The sequence below is a fragment of the Seriola dumerili genome, unplaced genomic scaffold (genome assembly GCF_002260705.1).
Source record: "Seriola dumerili isolate Sdu_G_001 unplaced genomic scaffold, Sdu_1.0 BDQW01000091.1, whole genome shotgun sequence".
In the NCBI taxonomy this organism is placed as follows: Eukaryota; Metazoa; Chordata; class Actinopteri; order Carangiformes; family Carangidae; genus Seriola; species Seriola dumerili.
This window is the reverse complement of record NW_019174346.1, coordinates 1,889,734-1,902,766: the sequence shown is the minus strand read 5'-3', so window position 1 is coordinate 1,902,766 and position 13,033 is coordinate 1,889,734. Positions and strand designations below refer to the sequence as shown.

At 39.4% G+C, this 13,033-nt stretch overlaps 1 protein-coding gene across 2 annotated transcripts in view; it reads left to right on the top strand.

Annotated features, from left to right (window-relative positions):
* The window catches only part of LOC111222220 (gamma-aminobutyric acid receptor subunit beta-4), a 46,562-nt gene that overhangs the window by 14,893 nt on the left and 18,636 nt on the right, over nt 1-13,033 (top strand). The window lies entirely within an intron of this gene.

The window sequence follows — 13,033 nt, the reverse complement described above, 5'->3', positions numbered from 1 at the left end:
TAAAAAGGATTTTACCCAATTAAACCGAAATCTACTAAAATAGATAAAGTTAAACTAAACCTTCTAATTCACTCTTCATCCTTTTGGAGAACTTTAATAATGTTCCTCTTGGGATAGTGATTTATGAGTGTGAAAGTCTGCTGGTAATACGTGCACTGTTTCATAATTCACTGACAAAATCTGTGTATGTAAGTAGGAAGCATCGCTCATGTGCAGTTTTTGGTGTGGAATCTAAGTAGGTTTCATATATCAGGTCCGAGATTTGTGACAGGATAGGACGATAAGATGAGGCCACCTTTACTTTATCCTCTGTCTCTCTGACTTCCTGTGATGAACTGCCTCTGCTCTCCTGCTTTACCTCATCATTTTCTTTTGCCTTCTCCTCTGTCCCTTCTCCCTCCTCGTGCCAGAGCTGCTTTAATGATTTCCCTTTATTCACCAGCAATCAATAATCTTACCACGCTGTTTCTTTATCCGTAGTTGCCTTAATAGCGTACTGTATATTCACAGCCGCTCAGCAGAGTTAGTGCTAGCAATTTTACAGTTAGAATATCATTTTCTGACAATGGTGAATGCTGCAGTGACGCCACCTGACCTTTATTTAATCAGGAAAATCTCGTCGTGAGCGAGGTTTCATTTTTCTGAGGGAAGAATACAAGTAGAAAAATTACAAGATAATAATAATAATAATATTAAACATTATATACATTAGAAAATAGTAAGTAAGTAGCAAAGTATAATCATCACAGTGAAAACAGTGTAATTCACTGTTGCATGAATCTTATTAACATATAGTTACATCATTATTGCAGTGAATTAAATAGTCTTTAAAAAATTGTAAGATAAATTTCTTGTAACAATGTTTTTGCCACTGTAAACAATATTTTAATCACATAGTTAGAGCTGAACGTTACACACAGACATGCAGTATTATTATTGTATGGGTGTTCGTGTGTGTCAATAATTATATTTCATCTGCTAAAAGACAAATAATGAAGAAACTGGAAGCAGAAACATTTTATGCCTCTGTTTTCTGAAAACAACATGAAGGCGATTTCATCATGTGAAGCTGAAAAATGATAAATGGATGTGGAAAGTGTCCAGGTTAAACGACTTAGAAATATATGACACAATGAATTAGGCCTCAAGAAAAAAAGCAGGATAGCAAAATGAAATGCAGTGTCAAGTCAGTAGGTTTTACACTGGGGACATTAATACATTTATTCTGAAATATTTGGCATTAACCTTTTTAATTATTAAACAATAAGACCTTTGTTCTGTTTATTCATATAATGAGTAAAGGCAAACATAAGAATGTGCCTTCTATTTAATAACGCTTTGACCAGCAAACGATTCATAACCAACACTTCTGCCCTCGTGAGTCTTCTGTCTCAGGTCATGTCCGTCTTCATACATCCCCTCAGCAGCTTCATCAGTCGTACAAATGCATTTACATAGTCTCCTGCAGTAACAGTCACCTGATTAATTATCTCCTCTGTCAACAATAGACACATTAAATTACATATTAATCGAATCAAAAGCACAAAGGTCTAAACCTATTTTGTACATGCCATTGTAAAATGTGACAAGTTGATTGCCTTGAAAAAACTAAGTAAATATAACTATTAGTTTTAAGTTATGTTGACTTTATATTTAAAATTCATGTTTACTTCATTTTATGAAGTTGTTCCAACTTAAAAATGGCAGCTATAGTTAACCTGCTCTTTTTATGTGTGGTTTTCCATTGTGACAGGATTGGAAGAAGTGGTGAAAATGATGTTCTAGAACTGGAGCCAAATATCTTTCTTCTACAGGGTTGAAATATTACTTTATTTTGAAAGAGACGACATTGGCTAAGTGACAGAAAGCGGTTGCATACATAAACTATGATGCATATTGTAAACAAATGACAGCGGAGCAGTGATTTTATACTGTTCTAATTTACCTGATTTACTACCACAGAGAAAGCCAGCATTTTATTTTGAAAGTAGTATCTAACGGTTACAAGGGGCCACGTTGGAGCAGAGACAATCGCGCAGACATTTTGTTCTAGGCCTCAATATATTTGCCTGGAGAGGTGTTGTTTGTCAGTGAGGCAACTTTTTAAATGTTTCTGAATATTTATAAGGGTGTCATGGCGGCTCAGTGGTTAGCACTGTCGCCCCACAGCAACGAGGTCCTGGATCCCGTCCACCAATCTGTTCAAATCTTTCTATTTGTGAGTTTGCATGTTCGCTCCATGTCTGTGTGGGTTTCCTCTGCTGCTCCAGTTTCCTCCCACAGACCAGAGACATGCTGGTCTGCTAAACTGGAAACTCTCCTGTTTATGTGAATGTGTCCGTCAGTCTGTGTGTGTGGTAGCCCTGTGATAGACTGGTGACCGGTGCAGCGCACCCAATGCATGCTGGGATGTAGGCTCCAGCTCCCCACAACTCTGAGAGTTGTTTGTAGGAGTGTCTTCTTACACATTCATCACTGTGCATCTATAACAATAAAAAACTATATGTTTTTTTTTAGAGGTGAAGTTATATCAAAATGTTTTTGGTGACTTTTCCTGACTGGTGCAGTGAACACAGGTATTCTCATTTTGTGAGTCTGTGGAAATCTTTAAGGTCTTGAGGATGTAGGAAGAATAAACTCAGCCAACGTGGACAACTTCTGTAGTTCCCTGTAGTGACCTAAACAACTTCATTCATAAGAACAATCTACATTCACAACCTTGAGGTACAATAATGTAAAGAGACTTATCCAAACACATGCATTCCCTTGATTTAATATCACCACCTAGTTAACAAGCAGTACGTCAAATGCTTTTTACTGAGATATCATTGATAGGTGCTTGTGATAATCACCTGATCTGATTCAGAGTCAGACTTAATGTATCCCAAGAAGGGGAATTCCTTTGCAGCTTGCCCAGTCCATTCACACAACATCAAAACTCACGGACAGATGAGTTCACGTCAGAGGCAACAGGCCAACATACATGGGTCAGTACAAGGAGCAACAATAGAATAAATAAAAGTAAAATAGATAGAAACAACCTTATGTTACAGTTCCTATAGTGAATAAATAATATAAACACATGAATGACTGAATTTAAATTTAAGGAGCAGTACAAGGACTTGATCAGTTAGGCGTAATTTACAAACCATTTTTATTTTTATTATTATTGTTTTAGATTAAACATCATGTTATTTATCAACATGAATTTTCCTCACAGCTCAGTTTCTGTCATTTTAAGGGATTCTACAAGGTTTGGTATAATCTAGGAGTTTGGTGCGTTTCATTTGAACACATAGAAGTCACGAGGTCTCTAAACTTTAGGATGAACTCATCAAAGATAAAGGTAGATATGTTTTTTCTGAGTCCACTCTCATTCCAATGTAAGAGAATGGACATAAGAACCTGAAAACCTGTGCAACAGTGGAGTTGAATTCATTAGACCTGCCACAAACACTGCGTTCAATAATTGAGTTTTAAGGTGTCATTCTCACTGCGTCTGTATTTGGTCACAATCGATGTCTGTCAAAGACACATTTCGGTCTTCTAAGCATTTCCTGCCTTTGATTTTGTTGCTCCCTGCCAGGACGGGAGTAATGAACGAGACCTTTGTATTAAATGCAGAAGAAGAATTCAGTGCGACACGACATATTGTCCTGTTTGTTAATTTCTTGAGGAAAGGGCTTCACGAGAGCAGCAGCCACTGAAAACAAAAGCAAACACAGACTCGACTGGATAAATCATCATGCTTCTCTTGCAACACTGTAGGGAAAATGCTGCACAGTTGCTATGGAACCCTCTGTTGCTAGGCAATGGGTTGATTATCAGAGTTTTTATATAAGAGGCAGAGTGGTGTTTTCTTTGCTGTCCAGCAAATTTGTTTTCAGACGGCTTTACAACTGACAGGATCTGTGGAATAATATGACAACGCTTTCCTCCAGTTTAATGAAATACATCCAGTTTGATGTGTTTATGCTCCGGACTGAAATTTGTGGCGTAATGAATATTCACGTTCTCCATATTCACATGAAATGTAAACATCATGAAGATTTCACCGGTGTTGGAGGGAAAGCTTTACTGTGTGTTACCGTACGCTGCCATATCTTTGACTGTCTCGCTTCCTTAAGGAGCCTCTTTAATCAGATTTCACGTGCGGCTGCTGTGTGGGGTGCAATGAGATGTCTGCTCACCCGCTGAAAACTCATTATTCTTGGCACAAGAACAGAATCAGCCCAGATACGCCAAAAGAGTTAACTCAGCTCCTAATCTCAGCACCTGTTTGCTGGTAATTTATGCTGCTTCATTTATTAAAATGTCCAATTTATAAGCAGTGGAGATAGTGAGGGAATATCATTATGTTGCCCTCTTGTGGTTGCATTCAGAGATCAGGCTGATCAAGCATGACATTTTATGAGGAGAGAAAGTAATCCATCTTTTTCTTTTTCAATTTTTTATCTTGTTTTATATATATATATATATATATATATATATCTCCTTTTGCAGTGCACGGGTGTTTTGTTTTCAGACCCGTCATGAGGTTAAAGTGCGTGTTGCTCTCTCTGTATCCTCGCTCTCACACACTGTCCATGTATTATATTAAACATTAGCAGGATTTACACAAACCTGTGTTTCTCTCTTTTCTGCACAGACCCTGGTGCACACATGCCCTACTCCCATTACATCTGATAAAGCCTGCAATTATCCAAATGGCAGACATATCTTATATCACATTTCACGAGGATAGTATTAACACTGTTCACCCGAACAAATGCCAGAGTAAGCACAGTCCTGTGTGTCCTGTCCGGTCTCAGTTTAATGATGCTTTGTTATCAGTAGAGGAATATACAAGTTGAATATCATCTGTGACGAACAACTGTGGAGCTACTGTACAGCTGGAGCTTTGGCTGCTACTGACATCCATAAGAGGCATTTCTCGTTTTGGCAAGCGCCCAGAAGGTTACTCTCTGACAGACTAAGGGTAACCACATTAACTAGACGGTATCTAGACAGTAGACAGTAGCTGACACTGTCTGTATGGGGACATAGAGTGGCTTTTTTAATCTGTTTGATTCCTTCCAGTCAAACATTGAATGTTTTCTGAAGTATTTGTCAGCGACAGAGACCATGGGATCTGGAGGAGGTCATACCTGAGGTGCAGCACTTTGGTGTGGCCCACATTAGGAGAACGTGACCAGCAGTGAGGAGATCCGCTGCTCCCAGACTCACACGTCTGTGCTGCCCTCAGTTCAAGTTGAGATACAACTTACAAACTGAACTTACATTGTTTTTCTATGAAATGCCTTTCCCAAAGAAAACATTAAATAGAGCAGCAACGCCGCCCACCACATCAGTTTAGCTTGTTTGACCTGAGGCTAGAGAAGACTGTCAGACTGGAAGCTGAACGTGGCGACACATTGTTGGAGTCCAGAATACAAAGATAATAAGCAAAGGAGAGGACGGCTCGGCTAAAAAAAAAAAAAAAAAAGAAAAGAAGAAAGCAACTGTCAACAAAGAGTGAAAACATGATCCATGACACAGCAGCCACAGTCCAGGCCAGTCACCATGTCATGCAGATGTTGCAGCGTTTAGTTTCACAGTGCAGGTATGTAAATGTTAACAAAGGGGCATTTCCCATTAAAAATAGGAAGAATTTGGCCCATGACACACCAGAAGGATCTGCACTGATTTGACACACCTGAGCTGCACTCACACCAACCACACCAACTTAATTTTTTCTGTTAGCTAAAGAGTTTCATCTTTACACACAGCAAAGATTAAGAGCGAGACAAAGTGAAAAACCTGGAACCGCTTTTCTTAACCTGCTTTACAGTCAAAAAAAGAAATCAAGGGCTGGGCCGTTAGGATTTACTTTAACCCAGTAAGGAAGCAGTCGTCTTCCAGATGCATCAGACTGTGGAGGAGCTTTATTATTTGTAACAGTGGGTGTCATTTTAGTATGATACAAACTTCTAATCATCTAATCTAATAAATCTAATCATGAAGCTTTGTTTTTGAGATGTTGTTTTACTGGTCTTTTAGTTCTGCTAGATTCCTGCCAGTTACTGTCAGAGTCATTATTACTTTAGACTTTGTAATGTGAGGTAACGACATCCACTCGTTCCCATGTGGAGTCTTAGTGTGCAGATAAAGTTATAGACAGCTGAACTTGTTCAATCTGTTCAGAAACCAAAGTGTGGAAATGACAAACTGTTACCCTAAGCTAAGTTAACCACCTGCAGGTTAGCTTAGCTTAGCTTAGCCAAACAAATATTCATGAGTTTAGCTTCAAGTCAGCATGCTAAGTAAAATTAGCTGTTTGCTAAAAGTGGGTGTGGAAAAGCAGAAGGTGAATGACAAGGAAACTTACAATGGTACAACCACTCTGTGAAGTTGCAAAATTTTACACCCAATCATCAAACATCCCGTTACCACGGAAACAACAGTGTGAGCAAGGTGGTCGCTCTCTTCATGTTGACTGTCCGAACATAGGCTAGGTTACCTGGTCACTCAGCTCCACAGGAATTCAGTGTCCTTCAGACTATGACTTGACTGTCAGTGTGGAGTCATGAACCACCTGTGTTGCATCAGAGGGATCCAGAGGACGTGTCTCCTGTTTGGCTGAATGTGGTGACAGATGATGCTTGCAGGCTAAAGGCTTAAAAAGAAAAAACCCTTTTGCATAAATGGGCTATTGATAGATACCTGTCCAATACGGCAATTGGATAGTGGATTTGTTGCCATGGTGATACCATTTCCAACAACAAGTGTGGCACAAAATGTAAGAAAATGTCATCACACAAATGACTCACTGTAAAATTGTACATTTTCTTTGACTGTGTGAGAGAAAGCTCTGCAGCAGGATGGAGGAGGTTAACTGTCTGATCACTTTGTTTCATCATTTCTACTTATTGTCAGCAATATATTATAAAATATTCAGTATTTATAGTATAATTAGTATAATACTGAAATGTGGGTGTCATCTTTTGTTGAGAGATAACTGTTGAGAGTGTTGAACACCTGAAGGCTCCGCTGGTTGCCTGGCAACCTCACGGCGAGGACAAGACTTCTTTTACTGCTCACGGCTCTGTCAAACTGCAGTTTGCTTGTTTTTACGTTTCAGTTTTTGTAGGAATTAAACAAACGAGATATAAAACGTGTTAATTAGGGAACCTTAGAGGTGCTGGTGGTTAGATTTGGTTACTTATGAACTGTCTTTATGCTAAGCTAAGCTAACAGGCTTTATGTTTACCAGACAGATATAAGAGAGGTATCAGTCTTCTCCTCTAACTCACCAGGAAGGAAAATAAACATATTTCTCAAAATGTCAAATGAATAGAAATGAATCACTGCAAAAACCTCATTATATCTTAAAGCTGCTAACTAGTTATCATTAGTTATTGAATGTACACGTCTCGACAGTCATTGTTGGTTTTGCATTCATGAACTGATGCATAGACACTAAAATGGAAATGCTTGACCAAACACACCGTTCTTTGTCTCTTCCAGGTATCATCAGTCTTTAGCCTGCATGACTTAACTTCTTCTCCTCTCTTATTGCTGCACTTTTGCTTTTTCAGCATTACCAGCACCTGTTTCCACCCTGTGCTCGTGTTCATTCTCTTGTGCATGCCAGTAGAACATGTAATCGTTTCTCTGCTACGTCACCAGTGACCCAAAAACTGCACAGGGCACCTGTCATTTAGTCCAATTATAGTAAATCAGTTGGAACCGCTGAGCTCTGTCCCTGTGCTCAGTGTTACAGCTCCACACTCGGTCAAGACGTGAAACTGGTAGATAATTAAAGATCAGTGCATTTTATTTCTTTCTCTGTTCTGTTTTAATGCATCACATCATCAGACATCGACTGGGACGTTGGCGGACATCAGAGCAGGTCAACACATTCAGTGTAGAGGAAACCGTTTACACACTCATATGTTCATTGTTCACAGACAATATGGTTTGCGTCTGGACATCATGATCTGTCTCGCACTCTCTCCTTTTTCCATCAAATCCAGCTTTTAATAAACTAACAGAGAGACAGATTATAAACTGACTGTACTTCTGTGTGACTTTGTTCGTCAGTTATTCGTGTTGTTTTTCAAGAATTCAGTGGTAAAAATCTGAAGCGTTTTCTTGGCTACGTTTTAAATCTTGGTTGAAAATGAACAGAGACATGATTATTTAAAGATGTAAAGTTGTTTTTTTTTTGTTTTTTTTAGACGAGCGTTGTTCTTCTCACAACGTGTGAAGTGCAAGTGCAGGTAGCAGTTTTATTTTGAGAAAGCTGTGGTGACAAAGTGAGTGCTTCTGTTTCACTAAAGCAGGGTCAAAATATGCAGCGAGAGAGAGAGAGAGAGAGATTTGGTGCGTTCTGTTGTCATCTAGCGAACGAATGTACTTTGACATCTCAGGGGGAAACTGTTACTGGTTGCCTTCACAAAGTGCGATGGAAAATGGCCTTACATTCCCCCCCCTTTTTTTTTTTTTTAGAAAGAGATGGGAGATGGGTCAGGGAATATGACAAAGCTTCAGGGCATTTAGTGGGAGTGGGAGGAGTGGGAGGAGTGGGAGGAGTGGGAGGGGGAGAAATAGGATTACAGAATATAAGAGAGGATAGATGGGCCTTTACAGTCAAGTGGTTTTCTGGTTAATATTTTAGTACCAGTATTTGAAGAGAAACATCATAATTAATAAGTGATCTGAGCCATTTACAGTAGATAAATCTGGATATGTTGAAACAGAAGTGATGGCTCTGAGTCAGTTTCACACCATCACAGTTTCAGTTCTAAGTTCTTTTCATTATCTTTTATTTTATTTTCTTACATTGTAGAACTGATACTTTTTGTTGTTTTGTTGGTGAGTTTGCAGAACAAAAACAAGTGTGACATGAAGGGAACATATAATACACAGACATGTAAATAAAAACAGACGAGACGAAAAGATTAAAAGAATATGGTGTGTGTGTGTGTGTGTGTGTGTGTGTGTGTGTGTGTGTGTGTGTGTGTGTGTGTGTGTGTGTGTATTTTTTGAGGTCTATGTGTGATGTAGTCGTATGTATCTGCCTTTTCTGAGAGGGTGAAAAGGAAAGTATGGTGGGCATTAATGATGTCATATAAATATAATCGTAGGGAGAATGTAATGGAAATAAAATAATTAAAAATAATAATAAATAAATGATAATAATAATAATGATAATAGTAATAATAATAAAAACAATAATAATAAATGTAATAATCTTACAACAAAAAATATGCAAATGTGATATTATAAAATGTAATAGAATATAATATCAAACAGTGTAGAATAATATGATAATAGTGTGGTGGTGTTAAAACTGATGTTATGAGACTAGTATTTATTATTTGTATAATATAATAATTCTAAACATGTTATAATAATATAATAAAAATTATATCTTATATTTATAATATAATATAAATTATATTATGTAACAATTATATTTTAACAACGTGACGTTACGTGTAGTGATGGGTGTTGAGCTCAGGTCGGCTCAAGTTCTTTTCATTATCTGACAGACACACTTTCATCCTTCTGAACTGAGTTGTGAGTTTTACAGTAGAAATTTTATGTGTCTCAAGTGCGTGACGTCACAGATGAGCACAGTCACGACTGTCTGCCCTCAGGCTTCAGGGCAGCACTTTCTGACGCTAATACCTCAGGATCGTAAGGACAGTACAGGACAGTACACTGTGTCAAAGCTTACAAATAACGACCCTGTTATGGTAACTAATCAGCGGAGAACCGTAAATTAGCCAGAGAACCCAACTAACTTGTTCTGTGTCCATTTACTTAGGTTTGCATAAACTGCCCGTCACACAGCTGCCGCAGGTTTCTACACCCAGCACATACTGTACATGTGTGTTAATACAACAAGCTGCGTCACAACAGAAACTTAAAACTCCGCTGGGTTCATGCATCGAGATGTGTGATGGTAGTTTTTTAACTGTGCATTTACTGGAACAGGTAAGAGACACTTCATCAGTCACGGTGTGGTCATTGGTTGGATCAGGTCCTGGCAGGACTCCCTGCAGGAGGACAGAGTAGGACCTTCTGAGTCTGGTCAAGCACAGAGACACATGTTTATTAAACCACATGTTTAAGCGCTGTTCAATTATTTACCATCGTCCCGGGTCAGTGTGCCTCAGACCACGTTATACTTTCATTCAAGTCTAGGTTTTATTAGTTTTGTGGGAATAGACTGAAATGCCCAGATGCAGTGAACAATGAAATGTTTGTAATTAACATTTTTGTTCAAACAAAATGTTCCTGGTCATTCTTCTCTTATTTCATACAAGTGGATGTTCAGTGAGCTCCATGCTTTAAGTAACTGAAGCCAGATACACAGTTTATTACAGTGATAACAGAGTCAGTGAGGGTAAACTGACAGCTCTGATTAGACTGGATCTTTACTCATGTCCAATGATCAGAGGTCTGACTGTGGTGAAGGTATTTGGATAGATCAGGATTATCATATTAGGAGTTTTTATATGTCGTCAATCTTTATGGGCTCTGATACGTTTTCCACCTAAAATCCTCACCATGACTCCTGCTGTCTGTAGTTCCTGTCACAGTCTTCTTTTCCACTCTCTTTGCATTTCAAAGCTTTGAGTTTTAGAGGATTCAGTGGAGAAGTTGTAGATCTGATCTGGTTAAAGACGACTTTAACATGTTGGTTTATTTATTCATTTTAATCTCTGTGTTTTTTGTGAACTTGTGCAGGACTTCCATCGGCTCTGAGTCTCAGTGGTCCAGAACTGTCTGAACCCAACCTGGTGTTTTAACATAAAACATACAGACTATATTATCACAGTGTTATCAAAGAATTAAGAAATGCTTACTGGTGACACGGTGCTATTTGAACATCACAAATAGATTTAAAGCTTCATGCACTTCCTGAGAATGGACCCCACACATCATGGCAGTCACATTGGGCAGATAAGATTGTGTGTGGGGGGGTGACGCCTTACTACGTTTAAATATGAAAACAAATGAGCTGAGCAGATGTTCAAGAACAGATATGACTTGTCTCATCCTCAGCCTCTTCTGTTTTGTCCTGAATTTATGAAAGTCAGTGGAAAAGACGCAGACAAACGGAGAGGCAGGGACACAAACCCACACACACATTAACATCCTCCATCCTTCATTTCAGTAGAAGGTCATGGTTCAGTTCCTCATGAACGTGATGATATGATGCAGTAACACTGGACACTGTAGCAGAGCTTCTCTGCGTTGTTTACGATCCTTATGCTAATGTCATCTCCACTATAATACTACAGAACATGATGTGGACATCCTGATTCAGCACTGCCACATGAGCCAATCACTGGGCCATTTCTGCTCTTTCTGTTTTCTGTGTCAGCAGTTCACGTCTGGAGGCCTGATAGGCTGACGGGTTTCGTAGAGGGAGGGGTCGTGGAAACGGTGTTAAGGATGTTAAGGACTAAAGATAGAAAGAGAAAAATTTGTCAAAATAAAAAAAAAACCTTCAACACATTTCCAAAGGCCGCTGCCCAGGGTAACAGCTTCTGGAGTGGAGGGTGCCAGGTTTCTTTATTTTGCTGCTCGCTGGAAACGAGCATCGAGCAAAGAACAGAGGAACAAAAACAACAAGCAGTGCTGTATGTAGTTTAAACAGACTCCAGTCTCCAGCCCTCCCAGCAGTTCTGCATCAGCTTCCTCTGTGTTACTGTCTGTGTTGACCAAAGACGAACTGTGCTTGTAGTATGATGCTGATATTCCAAAGTTTGTTTGGATAAATCTGAAAAGAGCTGACACCAGGAAACTAAATAAAGTGTGGGTGAGCTGGAGGCTGAGGGGAAACCCCAGCACGTGGCAAATGGAAATTTATCATGGCAGCTATTTAAAGTATATTGTAAAAAACAAAAGTATTGTAATATTGAGAGGGTTGTGTGTAGATTTACCTGTTAATGATCATACAGTGTCACATCATGTCTGGAGTCACTGGCTGCTGGTTACAGTGGCTGTGAGGACACGAGCTCTGTGGATGGATAATCCTTGTAAACCTAAAGTTGAATATTGAAGCGGGCTGAGTGTTTAGTGTACATGTAAGGGAGTCGATGTGCGTAGCTGTTTACATGTCTACAGCCTGTACTGTAATCATGTAAATGAGGCACGGTTTGCTCTTCCTGTTCTTTTACATGAATTGCGAGCCTAGAAATTAGTATGGACGAGTGCATTTTCTCAGTGTTGTTTCATAAGCTTCTCAGAGGAACTGATCTTTACTTTCTGTTCTATGCACAGCGTCTGAGCAGCAGACACAGATTTGAATTTGCTTTGTCACTGTACACTGCAAGAGTAGCCCATGTGTGTGAGCAGTACTGTACTTAACACTGCCATTTTTCATCAGTATAGTTGAACATGTGGAGGTCATGCATCATCTTCTATCTGATGTTGGTCTTTAAACTGGGAGTATTGCATTGCTGAGTGTGTGAGTCCATTGGTCTGAGTTGGAAATGCAGAGCATGCTAAATGCAAAAGGGAGTAAAGCCCTCAGTGCATTACAGCCAGTATGAAACATGAATATTTCCACTACGAGACAAAAGTTTTACAACTTTGAATTTACATAATTCAATGTCTCAATGTTTCTGAAATTAAAACACAGAACAGACAAACAACTGGAGTCATGGAATGATTCTTATATTTTTGACTCATCCAGCCGAACTCACTCGTTCGTCCCAACACTGTTGCAGAAGTTCCCACAAATGTGTGTCGCTTGCAGTTTTGCTTTGCTTTCACCACCAAGTCTGGAGACTGTGCTGGTCTTCATCACGTGAAGCCTCCGTCCGGTTCTGGTCTTCTCATGTTTTGGGTCATTACCTTGCTGTAGGATGAAGCCCTGACCAACCAGTGTGTGCCTTTTCCCCACCACTCTGATTCTACCTCCTGCAGGACAGTATTGTCCTAATGATGCGTCAGAGGGTGTCGTAACACTGTTTGTTCCGACGCTGCCTTTGTGCAGAGGGTTTGTCGGTCCTCAACCTGTAGGACATGT